Below are 8,223 nucleotides of genomic sequence, written 5' to 3'. Positions count from 1 at the left end.
GGGGGGGGGGGAGCGGATTGGGGTTGGAGAGGAAAAGGAAGGAAAAAGAGAGAAAATACTGTTGAGGCCTGAGATCTGAGAAGACCCCTGGCCACCCCCAAGCAAGCTGTGCGAGGCACCAGCCGGGCCCTGAGCAGCAAAGCCCCAAGTGACACGTGGCTCCCAGACCTGCAGTGGCCCCAGGGTGGGTGACGGGCACCTGACGGCCAGGGCGGAGAGCCCAGGAAGGACGGAGGGGGCGTCTGGCTGAGGCTCCCACCTGGTCCTTCACCTGCCCCATCCCCTGACCCTGGGATCACACAGGACGGCCTCCGGGCCCTCGCCCTGCAGACCCCCGGTCTCCGGAAGGTTCCGGCTCCTTTCTTGGGCCCCTGAGCTGAGCTCCTGTTTGGGGGCACACGTATCTGGCCTGTGCCTGTGACCCTAACCCAGAGCACAGCCCCACGGGCCTCTGGAGAAAAGCCCCACCCAGAACACTGAGCTTTAGGAGCACTGGGTGAGGGGAGCCTCCGGGGGCATGGCCCTCACCCCTTCCTTCTGTCTCCATGACCCCACTCCCATCCCCCTAGCGGCTCTGGGGGTCTCGTCCACAGAGCAATCCCGCGGCCGGCTGTCAGCAACGCTGATTTTCTTGGCTCTCCCCAGACAGTCGTGGGAGCTCAGCCCCATGTGAAGGCCACCAGCTCTGAGGTCGGGGCAGAGGCTTCCTGACCCAGGTTGGGCGTGGTTCCAGTGCCGGCCAGCAGTGGGCGCCACATCGCCCCACCGCCGCCCCATCCCCTGCCAGGCCAGCCCCGCCACTGGACCCTCCCCATCCCATCAGCCTGGGGGCGCCCTCCCTCCTAGGTAGGGACCTCCCCGCTCCTCTGGGCTCCACTGCCTGGGGCAAGTCCTCAGCTTCCCTTTGCACATGTGGACTGAGAGCCCTTGGAGCAGGGCTCGTGGGTGAAGTTTGCTGAATGAATAAGTGATGGCAGTAGCAGTAGCAGTAGCTTGAGCTCCTTCTGGGCCCTCACTGGGGGCCGGGACACTGAGTGCTTCCCAACCACTCCTCTGGTCCTCACAGTGGCTCGAGAGGTCAGAAGCGCTACTGTCATCGCTGATTTACGGGTGAGATTATGGAGCACAGGGAGGTGCGTGACTCGCCCAAGACCTCAGGGCTAGTGAGGGACACCGGGGGTTCCTGCGGGGCCTCCTCCCAGCCCCACATGTGGTCCGGACGCCTGCTCAGAGCCAGGCTGTGCCCGGTGTAGGGGCAGCAGCAGTCAGGGCCCCCAGGACGGCCCCCGCACGAGAGAGCCGTGGGAACCAAGGGGAGGGCGGGCCCCTCGTGACGCCGCTGGGGCAAGTCCCTTAGTCGCCGTGTGCCTGGAAAATGGGTATCCCCGTGGAGCCCCCGATGGGGCTGTTGCAGGGACGACCCTCTGCCAACTCTGGGTCAGCCTACTCGCTCTGCTGCCCCCTGAGCCTGGGCCCTGAGGGCGAGTCTGCATCTGCTCCTCTGCCCGCGCCCCTGGCCTGGAGTCTGGCACACAGTAGGCGCCCAGGACTGGGGAAAGTGGGTCTGCACGCCCTCGGGGTAGTGATGGTAACAGCCTCCCTCGCAGGGCCGGCCGCTGGCACGCAGGGGCTCCCCCGGATGCCAGCGCCTCCCGGGCCTCCGTGTCCCCCGTCTGTGCACGGGCTGCCTAGGTGCTTCTCCCCCGCACTGCCTGAAGCCACATGAGAGTCGGGGTCTGTCGGGGTCACCTGGGCCGTCCCGCCTGAGTTTTTAAGGAGGAGCGGAAGCCCTGAGCCCAGGCGCCCCTCCCCCGCTCTCGGGCACCTGCGGCCTCGGGCCCGCACACTCGTCACTCTGAACGCCAGAAGCCCGGGCTCTGGCCAGAGGGCTCCCCGTCGGGCTCAAGGTGGGGAGACTGCATCATGACCCACGAGCGCGCTGTGCCCTGCGGAAGGACCGTCCGTGTGTCCTGCTGCAAGCAGCACAGGCCACGTGGCTCCTTCTGGCCGCTAAGCTGCGAGCAGCAGCGGTTCATGCTTCTTGCAGGCAGAGACATTCGGAGCCAGGACTCGGGAATCGCCTCGCTGCCTTTCAAGGGCCGAGGTCACAGGCTGCGGTGGGCTAGCTGCCTGTCTGCCAGCAGCACCGCCCATCTCCTGGCTCCCCTTCTCCATCGGCGGAGGGGGATGGTCGGACCTGGTTGTCTGAAGGGCCCTTTCAGTTCCAGCGGCTGTGAGTTAGCTGCTCCTGGTGGAAAGGCCCCATATGGGGGCTGACCCCTCGTTCTCAAGTTCAGGTTCACGTGGCGCTTCTGGACATCTGCCCCATGCCCAGCGTCCAGGGGAGCAGACACCGCACAGCTGTGGACACCTGACCCTGGCTCAGAGCTCCCGGACAGCCCAGAGAGGCTGGGCGTGGGGGGCAGTGGGTAGGCAGCACCTGCTGCATGCTACGTGGGACTTAACTCAGGGCCTGGAGGGTCAGAGGAGGGGGCTCCCGCGTGGCAGGCATCAGGGGCTCTGAACCCACTTGGGGCTGGTGTCCGCCCCTGCCCAGGAGCAAGGACGGGCTCTGGTCTGTGGGGCCTCTGCTCCTGAATCTGCCAGGCAGTGAAGCCCAGGGGCCAGGTGGGCAGATGCGCGAGGGCCCCTGACCTCGAGGGGCCTTCCTCACCACCCCTGCGCACACTGCCCAGGCGCTGCTGTGAGGAGCGGGGAGGGCCCAGGGCTTGGCCTCCCCGCAGCTTCTGGAGCTTTCTGGGGGTGGCCGGTCACGCCCAAGTAGCTGTCAGACACCATGGAGGTCCCGCAGGTCCAGGCTCCGAACTGCGCCCCCTGAGAGGGACGGGTGGGTGGGGCTCGGGCCTGGGCGGCTGATGGCCGTGGTCCTGATCCCCCGGCCCCTGCTGGCTGTGGCCCCGGCACCTGCCCCGCCTCAGTGGGCTCAAGGTCTCCACCCATGCCCCGGGACTGATGCTGGCCCCTAAAGAGTGCAGTGAACAAGCTCCTCACCGGGTGTTTAGCAGACGGTGTGGTGGGAACCGAAGTATTTCCCTGTGAATACCGTAACCGCTACGTCCCGTCACCCCCCGAGTCCTGTTCTGCTCACGGACACAAAGCAGATGTAGGGCGGCTTGTGCGGAAGGCTGGGCAGGGTCTGAAAACAGGCGTAAGAGGCTCATTTGCTGGTTTGAATCAGCTGTGCTGCAGGCCCCTCAGGGAAGGAGGGGTCTGGCCCGAGTGGCCTGACGAGCTGGCCAGGGGACAGAGCGTCAGGTGACAAGCCCGGCCCAGGGCTGCGGTTCAGAGCCGAGGGCCGGCCCTGACACCCGGCCCCAGAGGTGGCTCCGGGGAGGCAGCTGGCAGCCCCCATTACTGCCTGAGCGAGCAACACGGAAGGAGACACGGGTGGCAGGGCGGGGACAGGGCAGCTCCGGCCGCGTGCGGCCCGCCAGCCTCCACTCCAGCGGTCCCCTCTACGTACCTGGGAGTCGGCCCTCAGCTGGGTCGCCGCGCAGCTTCCACAGGGATGGGGATTTCTTGGCTGCAAAGAAAATGGGAAGCATGTCAGCATCAATGTGGTGCTTGGCCGCAAGCCCTGGGGGGGCGGGGCCCGGAGAGGACATGGAGCCTGCAGAGCCCCAGGAAGCCGACGTGGACTGCGGGGAGCTGGGTGACCACAGGAGGCCCGTGGGCAGCTCAGTCCGGCCCGGCGGGTGGGGGAGCCTTGCAGGGGTGGGGTCAGCTGGTCGCCTTCCCGCTGGGCTGGTGGTGATTCTACGTTTCTTGTCGTGGTATTTCGTGTGCACAGATCCCACGTTCCTGTGGTTGAAGTTCTGCAGTGAGAGGTCTCCCCCCCGCCACCGGCTCCCCCGGCCCACGGACCCTCTTCCGCTGTCCTGCTGGGTCAGCACACGGGGCAGCTTCTTGTGTTTCCTTCCAGAGTTTCTTGATGCAAATACCAGAAAATACGAATAAATCTACCCATTCGCCCCTTTCTTCAACAAAAGATAGTCTACTACACGCACTGCACTTTTTGCATTGAACGGTGAATCTCAGAGGTAATCCCACAGACCCTCACGAGGCGACGTCTGGCTGACGTCTGCCTGTCCATTCTCCAGCCACACGCAGCTACGGAATGGTCTGCGGAACGGCTACTCGTATACCCAGGTCCCTCCGGACGGGTGGATGCTAGGTTGTCCTATGCGGGCCTTTACAAATAGCAGAGCCACGAATACGTGTAAGTGAGACCAGCAGGATGAACCCAAAGGAGAAATGGCACCGTCAAGGGCAAGTGCGTTTGTGATTTGGAGAGAGATGGTCAAATTAAGCACTATTGCGATTTTAACATTTGGCCACAGATTCTTTCATCTTCCTCCCTCCAAAAGGTGGAGCCCAAATCCCTCCCCTTGAACAGGGGCTGGACGTGGCGACTCGCGGCTAACGCACAGAATACACGCCCAAATTCGGCACCCACGGCAACGGTATGTAACGGTTCATTGTTTCAAGCTGCTGTGTGTCACACAGCCTTAGGGAACCACTGGGACAACTCTTGGGGGTTGTACTGACGTGCAGCCCTCCTGACGATGTGGAGACTCGAGGCTTTCAAGTGAGTCCCGGCGTCACGGGGCGGGAAGCGTGCCCTTACCTGGAGGTGGGCAGGCCGAGGCCTGGGGAGGGCTCTGCCTTCCCTGCAGCTTCCCAGTTACTCATTCATTCATCCACTCACTCACTCACTCGCTCAGGGATCTCCACGTTTCTGCTGGATGATGGGCCACACAGTGGTGAGCAACTGATTCTGCCTCTGCTGCGAAAAGTCAACAGGAACTATGGATGAGGAAACAAAGGCCCAGAGAGGTTGTGTGACTTGGCCAAGTCACACAGCACGTAGTGCACACGTAGGGGTGTGAGGCAGGCCCCTGGGGACCACGCTTGCCCCGTGCAGGACAAAGTAGCTCTGCACCTCAGCCCCCGCCTCGGGGCCCCCTCCTCCCTGGGGCGGCCCTGCCTCCACGTGCTGACCTGTGGGCAGGGCTCAGCCACCCCGTCAGCCTCTGTCCTCTGTCCCAGGATGGCGGGCCTGACGTCCTCTGCCTGCAGCACCCCATGCTGGCTGCCCCTCCGGGGGCACAAGGGCCCATCTTGGGTGCTCAGACTGTGGGGCAGGTGGGGGACAGCGTGTGCCCGGGTCTCGGGTTCCCACCCCTGCCCAGGCTCTTGGCAAAGCCCCTTGGTGCTAGCTGGTGTGGGTTTCAGCAGGCCTGGGGCCCCTTTGAAGTGGGGAGATCCAATCCCCCAGATCCCGGCCTGCCCCCAGGAACCCCACGACTTCAGGCGTCTCCTTTACGCTGAGAAACACCACCTGGCCCCAGCCTCTGGGTAACTCAAGCCCGCGGTGGTGCTGGCCGGCTCCAGCTGGGGTGTGGGCGGCAGCTCCTGGTGAGGGGTGTCCTGCCATGGGCCTTGGGCCCCTGCCCTCCGGTGTTCCCTCCCCACGGACCCCAGGCCCTGTACAGTGTCTGGCCTCTGCTCCCGACCCTCTGCCCTCACCTCCCCTTTCAACCTGCCCCGTTTCAGCCGGGGCCTCTCTGTACCCTCCTCTTCCAGCTTCCCGATTCTCACCCACTTCCAGGGAGACCGCGGGGCGAGGTGGGGGCGCGTCAGCTGGGCCCGGGCTTGAATCCTGGCTCTGACACCTCCTGGCTGCAAAACGGGGTGATCACAGCTCTGGTGTCAAAGGGCTATGGCCAGGGGCTTGGACGGGACAGCAAACCATTCACACGGCCCTGCACGCACGGAGCCTGCAGACGTTAGCTCCGAACGTGCTCACTGCTCCTCCAGGCTCCTCTCCAGCCCACCTCTTCCAAGAAGCCCTCCCAGTTATGTGTGTGTCCACCTGCGAAGGTATGATCTCGGGAGCCCTCGGGGGTGGCACTGTCCCCGCACACCGGGGGACTGGGCAGCTCAGCACACAGATGGCCCTGTCTGGTCAGAGCTCTGGGCCTCGACCCCACACGCACCCCTGGGCCCCCCAGCCTTAGTTTCCCCAGCTCTAGACGAGGGGCTCGAGCTGACTACCCCTCAGGCCACCCCGGCCGCCATCTTCCATGACCCGGTGACATGGCCGCTTGGGGGCCCGGCCAGCACCGGACCTCGCTCTCGCCCTGCGGCCCCCTCGGCCTCCCTGCTGCTGACGTGCCCAGACGTGGAAGGGTTTAATTTTCCTGTTATGATGCTTTCTCAGCAGGGTGGGGCTGTACCTTCTTAACCGGCAGGGGCCCGGCCTTCTGTTTCCCATCCTGCCAGAGAGTGAGGCCACACGGCTCAGTGGGGTAGAGGCGTCTGCCCTTTCGTCCCCTCGTCCTGTCTTGGCTTTGTCCCAAATGTGTGCTGAAGCCCTAGCCCCCAGTGCCCTTGGAGGTGCTCAGGCTTGGATGAGGTCGTGAGGGTGGGCTGTGTGCCTGCTCTATCCCAGCCTCGGCCCGGCGGCGCCCGTGTGTGGTGTGGCGCTGGGTGACAGGACGGGTGTGCGGAGGAGGGCATGGGTGGGGGAAGGCCCAGACTGCTGGACCCTCTCCTCCACCAGCCGTCCCTCCCCAAGGAGCTCACAGCTTTAGGGGACGGCGCCGAGGCAACAGCAAGGACCACAGAGGGCAGTGTGGACACCGCCTCGTCCTCATGGCCTCCCTGCAAGGTCAGCGCTCACCCCCGCTACAGCCGGAAACAGAGGCTTGCAGAGGGGAGGTTGGGCCCCAGAGGGGTGTGGGTAGGCACAGGCATCGTGACGCCCGTTAGGACGGAGCTCACAGCAGCTGGGCGTGAACGGGGCAAAGGGAGCAAGAGTGGGCCCCCCCCCCCCGCCCCCGTGAGGAGGTGACCCTCAGCGATGCGTGGCCGGGCCTCGGGTGAGGTCCTTCTGGCAAAGCGTCGGGGACGGGTGTCCCGGGTGGGAGGCTCGGTGAGGCTGGGGCGGTGAGTGCACGGTGCTGGCGAGGGGGCGGGCCAGCGCGGGTTTTACTGGCGGGTCAGGGGTGCTGTGGACACACACCCACCCCAGGCCCCCGCCCCACTTCCCGGATGCCCATCAGGAAGCAAGACGTAGGCGCTGTTGGGTGGGACCAGGCTGTGACGGGCAGCTGGGCTCCAGCCTGACCGGATGCAGACGGGGAAACCGAGGCTCCCAGGGGACTCCAGCCTATCCGAAGAAGAGCCTGGAGCAGGACCCTGCCTTCCCCACCACAGTGGGAACCACCAGCCTGGCCCACTGCACTGATTCCCCATCCTGGCCGAGCCTCCTGAGCTGCGCCTCCCTGGGCGCTGGCCTGTGGCTTGGTCCAGCCTCCCCCGCCGGCCCGCTTTCTCGGTGCCCCTGAGCCCATCCCTTGAGCCCATCCCCGCCCCTTTCCTGGCCAGCCCCGGACGGCGCGGGGTCTCCGTTCGCCGACCCTGAGCTGAGGGGCTGTGACGGCGGTTCGTTCTGACATTTATTTTACAAACATTCCCTTTTCCTTTCGCTTCAAAAGCTGCCGCTTTGCTTAAAAAACTATCTGTTACTCGAGCGCTCAGATAAACCTCTGCAGGTAAAATTATATCTGAGATATGGCCCGAGGGTCCGTTTAAGAATACCAGGCAAATTATCAACTGCATTTATCTTAATTACTTTGGGGGAAAGTGGAGGCTGGCGTTGGACGGGGCCGGGAAGCGGGGGTGCGTTCCGCCTTATCGGGGTGCATATTTGAGATCCTTTAACAGGAGGGAGATAAGAGGAGCACGTGGGGAGAAAACGATGTCTTCGAAATTGACAGGGAGGCGGCCGCGATTCGTGCTTAAAGGCAGGACCCGTCGCCCGCGGAAGCCGCCGAGGGCTGGCGCCGGGTACCGGCCACTCGCCTCCGTCCTCGTGTTCCTCTGAGACCAGCATTTGGAGGGTGTGAAAAGGCTCCCGACTCACATCTTGGCCGAGTCCTCCTAGAACAAACCCCACAACCTGCCGACACCCCACGCCCTCACTCTGGACACGACGCAGAACCAGGGCCATAACTCTGAGGGTGCTGGGAGCCCTGGAATTTCAAGCAGGGCCCGGAGGGTCTGGCGGACGCTGCACAGGACGGAGCTGGGGGTGCAGAACGGCCTGGGGCAGAGTGGACGTGGCAGGAGAAGGGGCTGGCTGTCCACGCCTGGGCTCTGCCCGAGAAGCCGCTCCCTGACCTCAGCCCCCCACCC

The 8,223-nt window shown here is 64.6% G+C and overlaps 1 protein-coding gene across 1 annotated transcript in view; it reads right to left on the bottom strand.

The window, feature by feature from the left end:
* The window catches only part of ZNF469 (zinc finger protein 469), a 15,693-nt gene extending 12,147 nt beyond the window's left edge, over positions 1–3,546 (bottom strand). Inside the window, 1 exon segment of the mRNA XM_024735736.1 lies at positions 3,485–3,546. The gene's annotated coding sequence lies outside the window, so the exon portion shown is untranslated.
* Positions 3,547–8,223: the final 4,677 nt, after the last annotated feature.

This window comes from Neophocaena asiaeorientalis, unplaced genomic scaffold (assembly GCF_003031525.2).
Source record: "Neophocaena asiaeorientalis asiaeorientalis breed wild unplaced genomic scaffold, Neophocaena_asiaeorientalis_V1.1 scaffold40, whole genome shotgun sequence".
Classification (NCBI taxonomy): domain Eukaryota; kingdom Metazoa; phylum Chordata; class Mammalia; order Artiodactyla; family Phocoenidae; genus Neophocaena; species Neophocaena asiaeorientalis.
This window is presented reverse-complemented; position numbering and strand designations above follow the sequence as displayed.